Source organism: Sturnus vulgaris, chromosome W (assembly GCF_052056855.1).
Source record: "Sturnus vulgaris isolate bStuVul1 chromosome W, bStuVul1.hap1, whole genome shotgun sequence".
Taxonomy (NCBI): domain Eukaryota; kingdom Metazoa; phylum Chordata; class Aves; order Passeriformes; family Sturnidae; genus Sturnus; species Sturnus vulgaris.
This window is the reverse complement of record NC_142282.1, coordinates 40,147,922-40,168,394: the sequence shown is the minus strand read 5'-3', so window position 1 is coordinate 40,168,394 and position 20,473 is coordinate 40,147,922. Positions and strand designations below refer to the sequence as shown.

The following is a 20,473-nucleotide window of genomic DNA, read 5'->3' as shown; positions in this document are numbered from 1 at the left end:
TTGCCCCCTCCCTCCTCCAAGAGTCTGCCCTGCATGACATGACCCTGCAACCACGCCCCCACGTGTTGAAACCCTGGTTCCCATGGCTACCCCTCCCCTGCTCTGGTCTCACATGCCTGCCCTCCAAAGCTACTGCGGGGGGGGGGGGGGGTGGAGCCCCTGCAGGGTTCAGTATCGGTGGGGATGGGGGTGGGGAGGGCTCAGTTCACAGCCCCTGCGAGACAGATGGTGTTTCCGAGGTGGGGGAGGGTGGGCAGCCCCAGAAATCAAAACCTGGGAGAAGAATATATACCATCAGCTGCTCCCATGGTTTATCTCAGTAGGAGAAATGGCAAGAGAAGTTATCAGCCTTTGTCTTATTAAGATAAAAAGGAAATTTGTAAAGTACAGAGAGAATTTGGCAGAAGTAGTGAAACTTCTAAAGGCATGATGAGAGCCACCTTTAGCTCAAATGAACTAGTCCCAAATGATATCAAGGATGTTTTCCGATGTCTGTTAACTCCCTCAGAATATGATCTATGGGAAAGCCTGTGGAAAAGATCTTTGAAAGTGCTTTTACAAGAGCTTTTAAAAAGCTCTGATGATAGGAAAGATGCTGATGATAATGAAATTACAAATGAACACCTATGTGGAGAGGGGGATTGGCATTGTCCGGATAAACAAACCAGAGTATTATCCAAGTCTGTCCTGGATAAAATATGCAATGTTGCAGAAAAGGCTTTTAACCAGTTATCAACAGTGGATGCTAAGGGTAGTTAGGTTAACATTAAACAGTTTGCTTCTGAGAATTTCTTACAGTTTGTAGATTGTCTTCGTGTGCAAGTAGAAAGGCAGGTGCGTGATCTGGTGGTACAAGCCAAATTGATTAAGGAGATGGCTCAGAGGAATGCTAATGAAACCTGCCACAGGGTTATCCTTAGCCATCCCCTCGAACCAGCGCCTAGCTTAGCACAGATGATAGAAGCCTGCGCCAGGAAAGCAGAACTGCTCAGTGGACACGAGAGAAATCCTGGACTGGCACACCCAAAGACCACGGCAGTTGTGACACCAGGAGCAAAGAAGCAACCAATGTCACCAGAGCAGCTGCAGCAGACCATCTGCTTCTAGTGCAAGAAGCCAGGACATTTTGCCAGAGACTGTCTACACAACCAGAAACAGAAGAAGGCCAACAAACAAAAAAAATAGGTTTACAGTGCGTAGCCGCCATTAACACGATCTCGCAAAGATATAAATAATGCGGGCTCTACACTGGCAAAAGTCTCTCTCTTAAAGAAAAGGGGGAGGATGGAATACAGGGTGTGGGGATGCAGGACAACAGTAATGTCAAATGTTCAGTTAACAAGGTTTGGCAGCCACGAGGCCATTTTAGGCTCGTGACTACCAAAGGTTTTCATTTCAGGTCAGCTGATTGGACAGTCATTACAGAGGATATGCCCAACAGTACACAGGACGTGACTTTATACCACATGAAACTGGACAGTGAGCATTTTGTTATTGGGGACACAGCACACACACCCTTGGAGATTCAGATGTCTCCCATGACCATCAAGGGAAGCATAACCGGCCTCATTCTCCTGGCACGATGTCCTCTACCACCATATTACCTGGTTGAGGGGCAAATCCTCTCCCAGGCCATTCCCGTTCCAGCGGAGGTCCCAGGAGATGGAAAATCTCTTGACGTCTACTGGGCAGAAGTGGTGGATGAGGAAAAGCTTTCTTTGGCGTGCAATCTAACCTGGGGATCAGACCACCTCCATGTGGAAGGGGGTACTGGACACAGGCACCCATGTGACTATCATACCCAAGAGGAAGTGGCCGTCACATTAGTAATTGCAACCTGTGGCTGGCAAAATCCAAGGTGTAGGAGGGGTAAAATTGGCAAAAATATCAAAAAGCATAGTGCAAACTGAAGGGCTGGATGGTAAATTGGCTAGCGTCCATCCATTTGTTAACAGACTATAAATACCCTCTATGGGGGAGAGACACGATGTCCCAGTGGGGAGTGAAATTGGTTATTTCTAAGACTCCCCGGGATTTTTAGAGGCGGCCACTGTAGAGCGCCCTACCCATAAATTAACATGGCTAGATGACTCCCCAAAATGGGTAGCACAGTGGTCGATGTGTAAGGAGAAGCGCAAGGCACTTGAAGAGCTCGTGGAGGAGCAATTGGCCAAAGGCCACATAGAAGAGACCACAAGTCCGTGGAATTTCCCGGTCTTTGTAATAAAGAAGCCGGGGAAGGACAAGTGGCCGCTGCTCCACGACCTCCGGGAAATAAACAAAGTGATTGAGGACATGGGGTCACTCCAACCTGGGATGCCTTCCCCGGCGATGTTTCCCAGAGATTGGCAATTGGCTCTTCTAGACATCAAGGACTGTTTCTTCCACATTCCCCTACACTCAGAAGATGCCCCACGGTTTGCCTTCTCGGTTCCTACCATAAATGGAGAAGCCCCAATGAAGCGCTACCACTGGAGAGTTTTGCCGCAGGGAATGAAATGTAGTCCCTCCATCTGCCAGTGGCATGTGGCCTCATTGCTGTCCCCAGTGCGTGCTCAGAGAAGGGAAGCCATCATCTTACACTACATGGATGACGTTCTTGTGTGTACCCCCGATAACTCTCTACTCCAATAAACACTTGACCTAGTGGTTAAGGTTTTAACCTCTGCTGGATTTCAATTGCAGGAGGACAAAGTCCAAAGGATGACACCTTGGAAGTACCTCGGCTTGGAAATCACAGCACGGACCATTGTTCCTCAGAAATTGGAAATTAATTGTAATCCAAAAACCTTGGCATATCTCCATTCCTTGTGTTGGTCTTGGAATTGTGTCAGGCCCTGGCTAGGCTTCATTAATGAGGACCTAGAACCTCTCTTCAATTTATTGAAGGGGGAGAGAGAGTTGGTTTCTCCCAGGGAACTGACCCCAGAGGCAAAGGCTACAATCAAAAAGGTACAGAAGGCTTCAGGAGAGAGGCAAGCTCATCGTTACCAGCCCGAGCTGCCTTTCAAATTCATTGTCCTAGGAAAACTGCCACACTTAGACGGGTTGATATTCCAATGGATTGAGGGGAAGAAAGAGTCACTCTTAATCATAGAGTGGGTCTTCCTCTCGCACCAAAGATCCAAAACCATCGCTAACACACAAGAGCTGATAGCTCAGCTGATTCGGAAAGCAAGGATGAGATTGTATGAACTGGCTGTTTGTGACTTCACATGTATTCACCTCCCACTCAAACTTTCTGAGGAGGGAAGGAAATCTCCTGAGAGATTGACTAAAGAGGTGTTTGAGCATTTGCTCCTGAGCAATGCCAGTCTCCAGTTATCTCTGGACAGATATAGTGGACAAGTATCAGTCCATGCCCCATCTCACAAGCTGTTTAATGAGGAATTCCACCTCATTCCTCGTGAGAAGAGGTGTTGGAGACCACTCAAAGCTCTCACAGTGTTCATGGATGCATCCGGGGCTTCCCACAAGTCGGTGATGACTTGGAGAAATCCCCAGACTCAGCATTGGCAAGCCGATGTTGAGTTTGTGGAGGGATCACCCCAGGTAGCCGAACTGGCAACCGTCATGAGAGCCTTTGAGAAGTTCTTGGAGCCAATCAACTTGGTAACAGACTCAGCCTATGTAGCGAGGGTAGTGTCCAGGGCAGAGCAGGCAGTGCTCAGGGACATAAAGAATGAGCAGCTTTTCAGGTTGCTTTCAAAACTAATTTATTTGATTTCCCATAGAGAACACCCGTTCTATGTGATGCATGTGAGGTCACACACCGATTTGCCAGGCAAAATTGCACAAGGGAATCGTCAGGCAGACTCCCTTGCAACCCCAGCTGCAATCCCAGCTGAACAAGCAACTCCAGCTGAACAAGCACTCCTCCCTGACATCTTTCAACAGGCAAAATTGAGCCACCAGCGATATCATCAGAATGTGCCAGGTCTGATCCATCAGTTCCAGCTAACATGGAGTCAGGTTCGAGCCATTGTGGCCACCGCTCCCAGCTGTCAGCTCCAGACCATGCCATCAATGGGCATGGGGGTTAACCCCGAAGGTCTTGGCAGCTGTGAAGTGTGGCAGACTGACATCACACACATTCCCAGTTTTGGTCGCCTCAAATATGCTCATGCAAGCTTTGACACATATTCAGGCCCAGCCTATGCCTCTGCCCACGCAGGAGAAAAGGCTGTGCATGCCAAACAGCACCTAGTGCAAGCCTTTTCAGTGTTGGGGATGCCTAGGGAAATCAAAACTGATAGGGGCCCAGCGTATATGTCCAAGGAGTTCCTGGAATTCACTCAGCAGTGGGGAGTGGAACATAAAACTGGCACCTCCCACTCCGCCACAGGCCAAGGTGTGGTTGAGAGTACCAATCAGACACTCAAGCAGGTTTTGGCTAAACAGAGTAGTTCAACTGCGTGGATGTCTCCACAGCAGAAGCTCTGCAAAGCCATGTTTACTATCAATTTTCTGAATTGTTAATTTGAAAACATGCGTCCACCTGTGGTGCGTCACTTTAACAGTGGGAAACAGTTCAAGTTATCCCAACATCCACCCGTCTTGATTAGGGACCCAGAAACCTGGGAAACCAAAGGTCCCTATGAGCTTGTTACCTGGGAACGTGTCTATGCGTGCATATCCACTGCCCCAGGCCCTCAGTGGATTCCCCAAACATCCCGCTCTGACTGAAGGGGGCGAGGAGCAAGTGGCTGTTGCTTCAAAAAGAAGACACTGCCAAAAAAAGGAAAGAAAATCTTCCTAGAGGACGACATTCTGGCAGACAGGGACCTTTAACATGTTTTAAAACGTTTGTCTTTCCTTTTAGGGGAAACCTACCCTCCACTAAACCCTGTGATTAACCCCATCCAAGTTGTCTTCTTGTTAACACTGAACAGTTTGGCAGCTGCATGGATCATCCCTCAGCCATGTCAAAACATCTGGGTGACCCTGGCACAGACGCTCCAACAGGAAAACATATGTCTGTCCACAGCAGCAAAAGACCCTATGTCCACCTGCCTGGTAGGAATCCCATTGAAGGCTGGAGAATATTCAGCCAGCTTTGAAACACAGATGCCCAATGAACTTCCCGAGTCACATACCATTTAACTGTACAAAAATCGAAGGCAGCAAGCTGTAATGAGTAAGAACCCTATAGAGGAGTTGCTGCCAAGTTTGCCCAAAGCAGCTCAGGAACCCCAAGAATTAGAGTTATTGGGTTCTTACCCAGCACAATATTGCATTCATTTTACGATCCTCCCAAAACCTTCTAGCTTAAAAGAGTTCCACAATATAATGCAATATCGTGAGAAATTCACTGCCAAAACATGGTGTAATATTCTAAACCATATTGCAGCTGACGCCCCAACTCATTCAAGCCCCAAAAGCCTTCCTAGGGGATTGGTCTTGATTTATGGAGATTGGGCATGTGCAGGGATCCTTTCTCGGCTCTTAGGAGGGCCATGCACCTTCGTGCGGTTGTCCCTGTTGGCAACCAACAAAACCTTAATTAGCGATTGGCCTCATAAAAACAAATTGGCTAATAAAATCCAAAAGAGAAGTGCTGATAATTTGGACCCAAACTGTGATTCTGAAATTTTCCATTGGGCCAAGTCAAAAAGAATTGCTGTGTCCCTGTTTCTTCTGTGGGTCACAGTAGCCAAAGCTGTGGGTGAATTGGGTCACCTAGAGTGCTGGCTAGTCAAACAGGCAAACTTAACATCCACCACCATCAGCTCCCTCCTGGAAGACAGGGAAGTTACCAGGCAGGCCACACTCCAAAATTGTGCTGCTATAGATTTTCTCCTACTGCTGCATGGACATGAGTGCCAGGAATTTGAAGGACTTTGATGCATGAACCTGACCTCGAAAGTTCCTAACATCCACGCTGCCCTCTGAAGCATGAACAGCTTGATCAGACAAGTGAAGCAAGAATCTGAAGATTGGTTCAATGAACTGTTCAAAGGCTGGGGACTCACAGGGTGGTGGACTTCTATAGTTAAAACCATTATGTTAATTTTTATTATTCTTTTCCTTGTAATAATGGCATTTGGGATCCTACATCACTTGGTTTTCAAGGCTATTAATGGTCTCATTCCTTCTACCTCAGTAGTCAATCTAGTCAATCACATAGAGATGAAAAACCTAAAACAATCTAACTCTCCCACTAACTGCAAGTGGTGGACAAGATCATAATTTGAATCAAGATGAACCTAATATCCTTCTTTCAACTTTGTTAAACAAAAAACGGGGAGATGTTGTAATTCACTAGATGTGTTGAAAATGGTAGGTTCTGTGACCCCTGTAATGTCCTGTGGTCTGGTCCCTCTCCCCTCTGGCTGTGCTTAGTTGGCTGAGATCCAGTTTCCTCCCACCCTCTTCCAGACCCTAGAAAAAACCTATGTCCCCTGACCTCGCTCTCTTTTCGCTCCTGTAAGTCCACAAGAAATAAACCTCAGATTCTCCCCAAGGGGGAAAGAGCCTCTTTTGTTATCTTTTACTCATGTCCATGCAGGGGGACAGAGGCTTCTTCCTAAGATGTGAGCAAGTCTGGAACTAGGGGGAAGTCTCTCTCCAACTCCTGCAGTCAGGCTCACCTCAGCTTCCAACAAAGTGAAATCCTGTGATTCCCCCTGTCCTGCCAGAGATGGAAACAGTTTCTTCCCCTACGTGTCTTGATGGGATTTGTGTGCACTGGGCACCAGAATCAACCAAGGCCTCATACTTTCGTGGTTCTGATGTGTCAGGCCAACAAATCCACACAGTCCAAAAAACACGGTTTTCCCTATTCTCTACCTGGCTACAGACAGGGCCCCTCTAAGCCTCTTTATCCTTCCTTCCCTGGATATACATTTTAGAGGTTCCTTCAAGGGGTATCAGACATGTCTTCATCATGATACCTCGCAGTTTAGCCAAGGGCTACTGGAGCTGCTTCCTTTTTGCTGGAACTTCCTCTGAGTATTATTTTCCTGCAATTCAAGCACCCATTGTGCTACAGCAGCAGTAGGTTTTCCATCCCACCTCTTCATGTTTTCTCCACAGGGCTGAGATTTCCAGAGGAGCTGATGAGACACCTGACCTAGGAGTAGACCCAGGAGTGGAAAATTCTGAGTGGTGTGGAGAATGGGAGAGAATGGGCCGAACCCTGAAGGAATTTTCTGTTACCTCAGCCTGGGAATTTTCACGTGAACAAATTCAGAACCCAGACGAGGTGGTGAAATATCTGGAAGAGAATTGCCATGATGATTCTAATAAGAAAAAGCTCCTTGCAATAAGCCGGGCCCTGGCATACGCTTATTGCACACTGCTAAATACTGTAGGGCAGCAGATAGAGGCAGAGGGCAGGGAGATAAATCAGCCAATACCCCAGTCACTCAGGTTGTAGCTAAACCTGAGAGTGGGCATAAGTCAGCAGCTAAACCAGACAGTGAGCCAAAGCCGCTGGCAGTTGCTGCAGGTAGGAAACACACAAGCAAAACTGATTGGCCAGTGAACAATGATGATCTGGGGGAAGGATCCTCAAAGCAAGCTCCTGATACAAAACCGTAAGTCAGAGCAACTGACACAAGATCAAAAGTCACTATTGAGTCCTTTTCCTTGAAAGACCTTTGTGGCCTAAGAAAGGATTACGCTTGAAACGGAAAGTGAAGGACAGTACCTAGATCTGAGAAGGAAAGTGTTGATAGCAGGGTGTGGGCTCATAGTTTGATGGGTGCAGTTGAAACTGTCGGCAGCAAGAGCTTTCTCTGCTTGCACTTTTGTGAGCTCTGGTTTTTCCAGATCTTTTGAAGTTTTCTACCCGACTCTGTGAGAATGAAAAGCTTTGTTAGGGCAAAGGAGTATGTGTTGCCTTTTGAGTGTGGTACAAAGAAGGGTATGCAATTGGAAGGAGAAGGCCAGCAAAATCTTTTTGTTCTGGCACAGTTGATTTGAGAGCAGGGATGTTTGCAACTTGGCTCTGCCCTTGGGGTTGTTTCAAGCTGGGCTGGGTGTGTTTCCTTCTTTTGTGAGTCGACAGAGCCATTGTATGGTTGTTCTAATGAGCGCTGACAGTGCCCAGGAAAAAGCCAAGCACTTTTCTGGCCCAGCCCCATTCGTGTGGGAGCACTTTGTGGAAGAGTTCCTCTGTGGATCCTGACTTTTGGGAGACTGACAGAATGTGGTCCCGCGTGTAGTGGGGAAAGAAGAGGAATAGTTTCATTGTTGGCTGTGCAGTTTAGAGGATATGAAAGAAAAGGCAATTGCAGCACTGGCCCTTTCTTTTAAAACCTTTTCTTTGACATCAGCTGCTCAACGTGTAACTTGCACCCACTGAACTGCATCTACCTCCCTGGAGATAGGTGTTGGGGGTTGAATTGTTCCCTTTTCTTTCTGTGAAATTTTCCCCATTATTATGCTACGTATTTGTGGCTACACCTTAGTAGTAATAGTTTTCTCTTGCACGGGGGTGGGGAACAGGGAATACAGGAAAAGGAAAAGTGGGACTGGGCTCTCTGGTTCTCACTTTCCAGTTCTCTCATAAAGTCGAAGGAAGACAGCCAGGGCTCCTACCTAGTGTCCTCCCCACAATCCCAATGCCGGGAGCCATGTTTCCTGCCATCAGACATAATAGTGCTACTTTCCCAGCTCATCCTACTACCTCCGGGCACTCTGCCGAGCACCACGACCAACACCGGGAAGAGGGAGTCGCCCCTCCATCCCTCTCATACCTAGGCCACCGCCACCGCCATCACTCCAGCCCTCTTCGACTGCACGGGACCTACCCTGTCCACACCACCAGTAACTGAGCACAGGGAGATGGAGCCTGTGGACAAAAGGGAATGGAACTGAGCTATAGTGTTCTGTTTTGTTGCAAATTTTTATAGTTGTTGTTTCTGCTGTATGCCTTGTTAAATATATTAGTAAAGACCTGTTATTCCTATCCCCATATCTTCTGCCTGAAAGCCTCTGATTTCAAACTATAACAATTGGAAGGGAGAGGGTTGCACTCTCCATCGCAGAAAAGGGGTTGTTGCCTTTCCTTAGCAAATACCTGTCTTTAAAACCAAGACAGATTTTGGCGCCCAACTTGGGGCATTGCCTGAGGGCATTGAGAGAGGGTTAAGAAAGGGAATAACAGTTCTTGAGTTACCCAAGTTTGTGGTAGGTGACACCATGCTGTCCAGCTTACCCTGGTTTGCCCTCCATGTGGTCACTGCTATATCTCTCCCATTTGCAAGCCCTTTTTTAAACATGAGTCTCATAACCAAGGTTACTATGGGTATTATCCAGTTCATTTTGTGGGTTGATCAGTTGAGGAATTAATGGATTTTTAATTTTCTCTGGAAGATGGCCACATGGATTCAGAGCTATCGCACTCTGAGTGTGTGTTTCTGGGGCTACTTCAATAATGGTACTTACTGTGAGGAAATGGCAGCAAGTGAAATTTTTTCCCAACCCATCACACAGTTTTTGAAGCCCACCCCACCAGTCTTCAAGGGGTTCAAATCTGCTCTAAATGCTAAATACATTATACTGTGGCTGGTGTTGCTGATATCCCTGTTGAACCTGTTCTATCTAACATTCAGAGATAAGGGGAGATTGACTTGGATAACAACCCTGATACCTACCCCAGGGATTAGTGAGATTACCCCAGAGCCTGACCCTGTTCCAGAGACTAGGGATATTACCCCAGAGCCTGACCCTGTGTCACGATCCGCTGTTAATACAGAGTGGAGGTCGTGATGGTTTGTTTGATCTCAGAGGTGCAAACAGGCAAAATGCAGGGGACAAAATCAGTTTATTCAACAACAGCAATGCATTTTTATTAAATGCTAACAACTCAGTTGTGATAGAGGGGAGAGATATAGGAAACAAAATATAGAGAGAGAGAGAAAAAAAGAGGGGATGGGAAAATAGCTACCAAAAGACGAGACGGACGTCCTCACAGGCCAGCCGATACACGAGTCTTCATCCGTGGGGAGATCTCAAGGGTCTTCTCCAGAGGGTGGCTCTTTTATAGTTCTTCTCCAAAGTGAGTGGCTTTCTGGCCAAGAGGTGGGGAGATTTATGGACTATTGTGAAGGTTACTCCAAGAAACAGGTGTACAGAACCTGCCACTCCAGCTAGTGACTGCTCCAGAGCAGTGTACCATGAAGCACAGCGAGCACCTGCAAACACTCCCTTGGCAAGCATCCAACTTGGTCAGGCCAGAAAATCGTTGTTTGGAGTCAGCCTGGGTGGGGGACCTCGGGGTCTTCTTGCGACGGTCGTGAGGCAAAAAGGAGGGAAACTTCAGACCAACCCTTACACCCTGCCCCACAGCCCACCTCCAAAGGGAACCACCCGGAATGTGTGGGGGTTCTAGTGAAGGAAATAAGCCAGATGCTGAAGGAGTACCTTTCCCCAGCTGGTGAGAAACCCTCCCCCTGCCTTAAAGATAGAGACTCTGATGGTGCAGCAGTGGAACCCACAAACCTTACATCTGTCCAGGTTCCAGTTGAACTGCAAGGGCACTCAGCAGCAGCAGTTGCCCCTGTGGAAACTAGGAAGTCTAAGATGAAAACAAGGCACCTAGATAATAAGGGTCAGGAAGGAATCCCCTCACAACCAGCAGGAGAGCCAGAAGTTGAGACCATCACGGAGTCCCTGTCATACGAGAGTCTCCATAACCTGCGAAAAGACATTGTACGACGGGGCCGTGAGCCTTTTACAACCTGGTTACTGCGGGTCTGGGATCTTATGGGTACAGTTGTGCAACTGGATGGTACTGAGGCAAGGAATTTGGGATCCTTGACCCAGGACTCAGGTGTGGACCAGGTATTTGTAAGGGAACCAGGCCTCCTTTCCCTCTGGGTGTGACTTTTAATGAGTGTGAGAAAGAAGTTTGTCCACAGAAAGAGAATGCAGGAGTACCACCATAGAATGCGTTGGAATACCCTTGAGGAAGGGATCCAACAGCTGAGAGAAGTGGCAGTACTGGAGGTGCTCTTTGGGAGGGATGAACAGCATGTTAATGACCCCTACAAGGTCAGGTGCACAGGGCAAATGTTGTGGAATCTGGCAAACCTGGGGCCATCTCAATATACCACCTTCATTGCAATGATTAATGCTGATACCAACCAAGTGACAGTGGGTTCTGTTGCCAACAGGCTCAGAAATTTTCAGAGTATGATGGCTGGCCCAGTGCAGGCTCATGTCTCTGCTGTGGTTAAGGAACCCAAAGAGGAGATGAAGGAGATAAGGGAAGAGGTGAGGAAGATCAGTGCAGCACCAGTGGGTGTCATGAACCCCAAAATTAAAGCCCAATGCCCCCCAGCTAGGTAGAGAGGGTACACCCCAGGTGCTGACCTGTGGTTCTTTCTGCATGACTACAGGGAAGATATGAGAAGGTGGGATGGAAAACCCGCTTCTGTCCTGGCAGCATGGGTGCATCAACTCAGGGAAGGAAACACTAACCGAGGGAGCTCCACTAAAGTGAAGGTAGCCTCAGACTCCCATGACCAAGGTGCAGGGTATCACAGAAGGGAGGATGATCCGTCAGATCCCCTTGAAGGAACCTCTAGTATGTATGCCCAAGAGAAAAATAGCAACCAGGACTAGAGGGGCCCTGCCTCTAGCCAAGGAAAAGCAGGGGAAAACTGGATCTTTTGGATGGTGTGGATCCCATGGCCCGGCACATCAGAGCCACAGGAACACAGAGCATTGGTTAACACTGGTTCACAGTGTACATTAATAACATCGGGATGTGGGGGGAGAAACTGTTTCAATTTCCGGAGTTACGGGGGGATCTCAGGAATTGACTTTGCTGGAGGCTGAGGTGAGCCTGTGTTGGAGGTTGAACTATTCCCTTTTCTTTCAGTGGAATTTTCTCCCATTGTTATGCTAAGTAATTGTGGCTACACTTTGAAACGACAGATAATGTTCTCTCGTAAGGGGGTGGCTGGAGGGGGAGGGGGGGGAACCGGAAAAGGAAAGGTGGGACGGCGGGGTCTGGAGCTCTCTCTCTCTCGCTTGGCTCGTGGAGTGGGAAGACAACCTGGGCTCTGCTCTGGCATCTTCCCCTGCCATCCCAGGACTCAGATCCACGCTCCCTGCCTTTGGACATCGCTCTGCTGCTCTCCCAGCTCACCCTACTATCTCCGGACACTCTGCTGAGCACCACGACCGACACCGTGAGGGGGGAGTAACTTTCCCATCCCTCTCACCCCTGGGCCGCGGCCGCCATCACTCCAGCCCTCTTCAACTGCCCGGGACCTGCCCTGCTCCCACAGCACCGGTAACAGCACAGGGAGACGGCCTGCGGCCAGAAGGGACTGGAGCGGAGCTAGACTGTTCTGTTGCCAATTTTTATATCTGTTGTTGTTTTCTGCCTTGTTAGATACCAGTAAAGAACTGTTATTCTTATCCCCATATCTCCTGCCTGAAGGCGTCTGAATTGGACCTAAAATAATTAAAAGGGAGGGGGGTTGCACTCTGCATCGCAGAAAAGGGGCTCCTGCCTTTCCTTAGACCATACCTGTCTTTCAAACCAAGACAGCCTGACTGGGGAAAAGTGGCAGAAACATCCAATTGTGACCAGCCCAGAGGCACCGTATATTCTAGGCATAGACTTCCTCAGGAACGGCTATTACAAAGACCCAGAGGGACTCAGGTGGGCTTTTAGAATAGCTGCTGTGGCAGCAGAGGGCATTAAGCAATTGAACACCCTGCCTGGGCTATCAGAAAACCCATCTGCAGTAGGACTCCTGAAAGTGGAAGAGCAACAGGTACCAATTGCTACATCGACAGTGCACCGCCGGCAGTACCGGACGAATCGAGATGCCGTGATCCCCATCCACAAGATGATCCGTGAGCTGGAAAGCCAAGGGGTGGTCAGTAAGGCCCACTCACCCTTCAACAGCCCCATCTGGCCTGTGCATAAATCTGAAAGGGAATGGTGATTGACAGTGGACCATCGCGTCTTGAATGAAGTGACTCCACTGCTGAGCGCTGCCGTGCAGGACATGCTGGAACTGCAGTACGAGCTGGAGTCCAAGGCAGCAAAGTGGTACGCCACTATCGATATTGCCAATGCATTTTTCTCCATTCCTCTGGCAGCAGAGTGCAGGCCTCAGTTTGCTTTCACCTGAAGGGGTGTGCAGTACACCTGGAACCGACTGCCTCAGGGGTGGAAACACAGTCCCACCATGTGTCATGCACTGATCCAGGCTACACTGGAGAAGGGTGGAGCTCCAGAACATCTGCAGTACATTGATGACATCATTGTGTGGGGGGACGCGACAATGGGGGTATTTCAGAAAGGAGAAAAGGTCATTCAGATTCTGCTGGGAGCCGGCTTCACCATTAAAAAGAGCAAAGTCAAAGGCCCTGCCCAAGAGATCCAGTTCCTGGGAGTAAAGTGGCAAGATGGACGGCGCCAGATTCCCAGAGAGGTCATCAATAAGATAACTGCAATGTCTCCACCAAGCAGCAACAAGGAAACACAAGCTTTCTTAGGTGCCATAGGTTTTTGGAAGATGCACATTCCTGCGTACAGCCAGATTGTGAGCCCTCTTTACCTGATCACCTGCAAGAAGAACAATTTCCACTGGGGCCCTGAACAGCGGCAAGCCTTTGCCCAGATCAAGCAGGAGATCGCTCATGCGGTAGCCCTTGGCCCAGTCAGGACAGGACCAGAGGTGAGGAATGTGCTTTACACTGCATTCGGGAACAAGGGTTTGTCCTGGAGCCTTTGGCAGAAGGTGCCTGGTGAGATGCGTGGCCAACCACTGGGATTCTGGAGCCGATGTTACAGAGGGTCCAAGGCCAACTATACTTCAACAGAGAAGGAGATCTTGGCCGCCTATGAAGGGGTTCAAGCTGCCTCAGAGGTGATTGGCACAGAAACACAACTCCTCCTGGCACCCCGACTACCATTGCTGCGGTGGATGTTTAAAGGAAAGGTTCCCTCAACCCATCATGCCACTGATGCCACATGGAGCAAATGGATTGCCCTCATCACACAACGTGCCCGTATTGGAAACGCGAATCACCCTAGGATTTTGGAGATAATTACCAACTGGCTGGAAGGGGAAGACTTGGGTCTTGCTGACGAAGAGGAACAGGAACAAGTGACCCGGGACAAAGAAGCCCCACCTTATAACCAATTGCCAGCAGATGAAACATGCTATGCTCTTTTCAATGATGGTTCTTGCCGCATTGTGGGGATGAATCAGGAGTAGAAAGCAGCCATATGGAGCCCGACATGACAGGTTGCACAAGCTGCCCAAGGAGAAGGTGGATCAAGTCAACTTGCTGAACTCAAAGCTGTTCAGCTGGCCCTGGACATTGCTGAAAGAGAGAAGTGGCCAAAACTCTACCTTTGCACTGATTCATGGATGGTAGCCAATGCTCTGTGGGGTTGGCTGGAAAGGTAGAAAAAAGCTAACTGGAAATGTAGAGGAAAACCAATCTGGGCTGCTAATGAGTGGAAAGAGATTGCCACCCGGGTAGAAAAGCTGCCTGTAAAAGTCCATCATGTAGATGCCCATGTCCCCAAAAGTCGAGTTAATGAGGAACACCAACACAATGAGCAAGTAGATCAGGCTGCACAGATACAGGTGTTAAAGATAGATTTAGACTGGCAACACAAGGAAGAGTTGTTCCTGGCTAGGTGGGCCCATGATGCCTCAGGTCATCAGGACAGAGATACTGTCACTGGTGGGGTTTTGGGGTCCCTTTGGGATCCTTGAGGTTGCTTTCGCAGCTCTCAGCAACGGAGTAAATTCCCGAGCCTTGCCCAGATAGAATTGTGGCTCGCGGTGAGCTCTCAGATCAGCAGGGAAAAGAGACCAGCATATGCAGAGAGGCACAAATCCATAGTTTATTCTATGAAGGCATCCTATCTAGCATATATGCATGGCTATTGTTTTACAGGGGTTTTTATAACTTTTGAGGGTTTTACAATTTGCACCAATTACCAAGGGAATTCTACTTTCTGGCCAATCCCTGAGGGATTTTGCATTCCAAGCTGGCCTATGGATACTAAAAGAAAATGAACCACTAATACTGTAGATAGATCAGAGGGTCTTCCAAAGGGGGGAAGCCAGATTCCTTTTGTATTCGTCATTTCACAATCCATTTCTTATCTCTAAGCTATGATTTTCCAAGGAGCTTGTTCTGAGGATGCAGGAAAACTTTCTTTTGTGTTTTCTGCTCCCTCCACAACTCCTCTCTCTGTATTTACTAAAAAGGCGCTTCCAACAACTTTCTTGAAACATTGAACAATGCATGCAAACATAACTAACACAATGACAACTATGATTAAAATCCATAAAAGTCCCTTGACCAGAGATGTGGCCCACCCTGTCAGCCCCCATTGTCCAAAAAGGTTGTTGAACCAGTCTGGGGTGGTTTGTACTTTCAAGTCCTTCACGAGGTCCTTCAGCTTCTGGATGTTTGCCTGAATGGATGTTGAACATGAGGAGAGATTGAAGCAGCACATCCCTTCAGAGTCTTCACAGCCATGCCCGTGGGCGAGCAGCAGGAAGTCAATTGCAGCTCAGTTTTGCTGGGATGCGTGTCTCGTGGTTTCTTCATCCTTTAAAAGATCACTCAAAGCAGCAGATGTGACATTGGCTTGCTTACTGAGCCAACACCCTAAGTGAGTAATTTCACCGAGGGCTTTTGCTGCAGCCACCCATGGAAAGAACGGGGAGACATCAGCTCTTGTGGGTCTATTCCAAATGTACAATTTAGGGTCACAACTTTCATCAAATTCAGTGTAAGATCTTTTTTTGCGTTTTGATTCATTCTCCCTTTTCCAATTATGTAATAAGGTAATGTTGGGGTGAGGGTAGAAAGCTTGCCAAAGCTGCAGGGTCCCGCTGAAGGCGAGAGGGGATTCCAGCCCAAATCCGATCACCACAGATAAGAAACATTCCACGGGGTAACGTTTTGGGGTGGATAGAGGATTCAGAGAGAGCATGAGTTGTGTAATTGCACCAATCTGGATAATTGTAGGCTTTGTTGATGGGTGATACGTCTTTTCTGTATATGTTTCGAATTTGACTCAATTCAGGCCAATTTTGCTTTGGACTTTTGTAATAAAATTTGACGCAGTATGTTGCTTTGGAGGACCCCAGGAAATCTAATTCTTGGGGTTCCTCGGGAGCATTTGGCACTATTTTTGTCCAGTGGTCCCAAGTGTCAACTGGATTTGGTCTCTTACCAGTGGTGTGGAGGAGCTCTGAGTTCTGGATGGGCCATTCGTCTGCTACAAAGGGAATTCCTACCAAACATGTGGAAAGTGGGTTATCAAGGTTGCCCATAGACAGGCACATGTTATCTTGTTTTAATGTCTTGGCTAAATTCACCCAGACGTTATGTTTGGGTTGTGGACTGATAGAGCTGAAGGCATGCGGCACGGTGAAGAGGATCCAGGCAGCAGTGAGGACAGCATCAACAGAGATAATTTTTATCTTTGGATGAGGATGGGCCTTCTGATAGGGTATATAAGTAAAATCAGTTATTTTTATGATGGGTGGGGGAGAGAGGGTTAGGGTTTTCTCCATGTCCTTTCTTTGTCTCCTTTGTCTCTTCCCCCCCCCTTTTTTTTTCTTTTTCTCTCTAGGGATAGGGAAGTGAATATAGGATTAGGGGTTATAGTAAAATCATTGGGGTGGGGACTAATACTAGGGTGCTTCAGCAGAGGTAGTAACATTTAACTAAATGTTACTTTGTGGCCAGACTATGTCTGGCTTATGATTTGCCTGATGCAGCAGAGTGCTGCTTAGTTTTTTGTTTTGCCTGCTGTCTTGTGACAGGACGATTTTTAATTTGATGTGCAGATGTTCAAAGACGTCTTCTTCTCCAATCAGTGCTGGTTTGATTTTGAGGAGGTCTTGTATTTGACTCTGGGGAGCTTTTGTTGTTGTCTGTTGGAGTAGGTTTTGCTGTGCCTAGGTATGGTTTTATGTTTTTTCCTGGGAACCATATTGATCCAGATGGCAGGGAGACGCAAGTGTACCCCCTTCCCCAGGTAATTAATCGGAAAGGTCCAGACACCTGATGTGTTTCAGGGTCTTTCACCAGCACTGGTGGTTTTTCAGTGAGCTTTGCTTGGGTTGAGTTTGCAAAGTGTCTGAGTTTTGGAGGGTCTGGTTCTGACTCCGTGCTATTTAGGAAATTGATGACGTAGAGAGCTTTGCAGAGTCTTTCCACTGGAGATAAAATTTCTGTGTCTCTTTGCTGTTGGTGAAGGACTCTTTTGATGTTCTGATGAGTTCTCTCTACGATGGTCTGTCCTGTGGAATTTCCAGGAATGGTCGGAATGTGTTCAATTCCCCATTCACCGAGGAACTCTTGAAACGTGTGAGAAATGTCCATTGTGAGTTTTGATCTTTTTTGGAACTCACAGAGTGGCAAATGCAAGGAGAAAATGCTTGATAACATGAGTGGCTGTTTCTCCTGCATGAGCCGATGCAAAGACTGCTCCAGAGAATGTGTCAACTGACACATGCACATATTTAGACTTTCCAAAAGGTGGGAAATGGGTGACATCAGACTGCCACAGTTGGCAGCTGTTCAGGCCTCTGGGATTGACTCCCGTACCCATAGAGGGCAGTTGGTAGTTTTGACAGTTTGGGCATGTTGCCACAATGACTTTTGCTTGGCTTTTCAGAATTTTAAACATTCTCATGAGGGCAGGTACATTTTGGTGGAAAAATGAATGTGACAGTTTTGCTTGAGCAAAAATGTTGGGGATGTTTGCAGTCTCAACTGGCATGGCCAGTGCGTCTGCTTTCCTGTTTCCCTCTGTAATAAAACCTGGGAGATTAGTGTGTGACCTAACATGCATGATGTGGTATGGTAATTTTCTGTTGGAAATGAAGGTTATTAGTGAAGAAATCAATTGGTGTAATTTTGGATTGGAAATGTCTTTGAGGAAAGCATGTTCTGCTCTCATAGCTATACCAGCTACATAACCAGAATCTGTGACTAAGTTAAAGGGTTTGTCTTTGAATTTCTCAAAGGCTCTGACAACAGCTGCCAATTCTGCAATTTGTGGAGATCCCTCCACAATTTGGACATCAGATTCCCATTCGTCAGTTTTGGGGTTTTTCCAAGTCAAGACAGACTTGTGAGATGAACCTGAGCCATCTTTAAAAACTGTTAGAGCTTTGAGGGGTACTCTGCTTTGAAAGAGTTTTGGGACCAGATTGAAGGTTGCATTTCGATTAACAAGTTTGTGTTTTGGTATGTGAATGGAAATTTGACCTGTGTAGCTATCTAGAGCAAATTGAAGGTTTTTCATTGGTTTGGAGCAGATTTTCCAAATCTCCCATGGTCAGGGGCAGGTAAATGCATGTGAACTCACACCCTGAAAGAGAGCGGAGGCGAGTTCTGGCCTTGTTTATCAAATGTGCCATGATTTCTTGAAACGTGGTAATTGTCTTTGTGGGCTGATTGCTTGTGAAAATCCATTCAAGGATCAACAAGGGGTCTGTGAGTTGAGGGTCGCATTGGAAAATCAGTCCATAGAAGCGAGGGGCCTTTCCTAAAATGACAAACTGAAAAGGCAGATTTGGCTCAAATCTGTGTGCTTGACGTGAAGACAGGGCTTCCTGAACTTTGATGATGGATTGTCAGGCTTCTGGGGTGAGTGTGCGTGGGGAGTCCAGGTCCTCGTTGCCACAGAGGAGGTTGAACAGAGGGGTAAGGTCTTCTGTTGTGAGTCCCAGTAGGGGGCGGATCCAGTTGATGGATCCACACAGGCTGTGTAGGTCTCTTAAAGTCTTTGGGTCGTCTCGAATGGAGAGCTCCTGGGGTACAATGGTCCTTTCTCGGATTTAAAGTCCCAGATATTTCCAGGGGCTGGTGTACTGTACTTTGTCTTCACAGATTTCAAATCCTGCTTTTTCTATGGTCTGAATGCTTGTTTTGACAGCTTTTTCTAAGTAGGTCTTTTCTGATGCACAAACTAGGATGTCATCCATGTAGTGATGAATGATTGCTTCTGGAAATTGTTCTCGAACAGGAGAAAGGATGTGTGCCATGTGCCATTGGCATATCGTTGGGGAATTTTTGAGTCCTTGAGGAAGGAAGAGCCAGTGGTATCTTTTGAGAGGAGCTTCTCTGTTGAGAGAAGGGACGGATAAGGCGAATCTTGGTGCATCTTGGGGATGCAATGGGATGCTGAAAAAACAGTCTTTGATGTCAATGACAGCAAGTGTCCAGTCTCAAGGCAGCATCGATGGGGAGGGCAGTCCAGGCTGGAGAGGGTCCATGTCTTCAATGATGTCGTTGATTTTGCAAAGGTCTTGGAGAAGCCTCCACCTGTCAGTTCCAGGCTTTTTCAGGATGAAAACTGGTGAATTCCACGTGCTGTTGGACTCCACAATGTGGCCTTTTGCTGGCTGTTCTTCAACGAGGGCTTGCAATGCGTGCAGTTTGACCTTTGATAGGGGCCACTGTGCCTGCCTTAAAGGTTCATCACTCTTCCAGGTGAGATGAGGAGTAGGCGGGTCAGTGCACGCTTCAATGGCCCCCATCAAAAATCCCGACTTCAAATTCGGAGAGAAGCCCCCCATTGGGTCAGGGCATCTCTGCCCCATAGGGTGACTGGGGCTCTTACCACGAATGGTCGGATGGTTGCCAGTTGTCCTTCAGGTCCTTCGATGACGACGTTGTGTCTGCTTCTCATGGAAACGGCAACTCCCCCAATTCCAGCCAGCATGCCTGCTACAGATTGAAGTTCCCAGTGTGGTGGCCATTCCAAGCGGGCAATGATGGTGACGTCAGCACCAGTGTCTATCATTCCTGGCTTCTGAATTTTTTCCCGTAGCAGGAAAGGCTGCACTCGAGGATGGGTTTGTTTGGACCCATAATTTGTGCCCACATTATTGTAGGGTTGAGAGGGATTCATTCCATGTGATTTTTTGGAAGCAGGAAGGCTTGTGCTATAGGTGTTTTCTGTGGAAGAAAAAAAGGGAATGTCCATGCAACACAATTGGACAAAGATTTCTTTTCCAGGTGCTACAGTTTGAATTTCAGGCAAAACAGAAATTTGTGGTGGACCATGGAAACTGTCACCAAAGATTAAAATGTCCCAAGGACCATCTTGTGGTCCATACTTTCCTGTAGGGATATGATAAAATTTTTCATCTGTAATATTTAAAGACAAAACAGTCACCAGTTGACACCTGGTTCCCATAGAAATTTCGCCAAATGTTGGGTCTGCCTGATGTGGTTTGGAATTTTCTAGGACGATGGGGTTTGATGTTCCGCACTTGTCATCATTGGGGCTGGGTGAAAGGCAGCTTTTGGTTTGTTGTCTGCGCCTGGAGCTGAAACGGGGCTGCTTTGGAAGTTTTTTGGATGCTGTTGCTCTTTTTGTTGCCTTTGGGGTTTGTTGTAGTTGTTGTGGGGGTTTTGGGTGGGTGGTTTGTTTGGGCAGTCTCTGATAAAATGTCCAAGTTCCTCACAGTAGAAACAACTAGCATTGTCTTTGGAGACCATC

At 47.5% G+C, this 20,473-nt stretch overlaps 1 long non-coding RNA gene and 2 pseudogenes across 1 annotated transcript; 2 read left to right on the top strand and 1 right to left on the bottom strand.

Moving 5' to 3' along the window:
• Positions 1-225: 225 nt before the first annotated feature.
• Positions 226-4,843, top strand: LOC148220176 (uncharacterized; annotated as a pseudogene).
• A 446-nt stretch (positions 4,844-5,289) lies between these two features.
• LOC148220175 (uncharacterized) lies at positions 5,290-6,672 on the top strand (annotated as a pseudogene).
• An 8,181-nt stretch (positions 6,673-14,853) lies between these two features.
• Positions 14,854-19,634, bottom strand: LOC148220174 (uncharacterized). Its single transcript, XR_015798946.1, has 3 exons — positions 19,589-19,634; positions 16,184-16,243; positions 14,854-15,553 (listed from the first exon to the last, which is right to left on the bottom strand). It is a non-coding gene; the product is annotated as an uncharacterized LOC148220174 (long non-coding RNA).
• Positions 19,635-20,473: the final 839 nt, after the last annotated feature.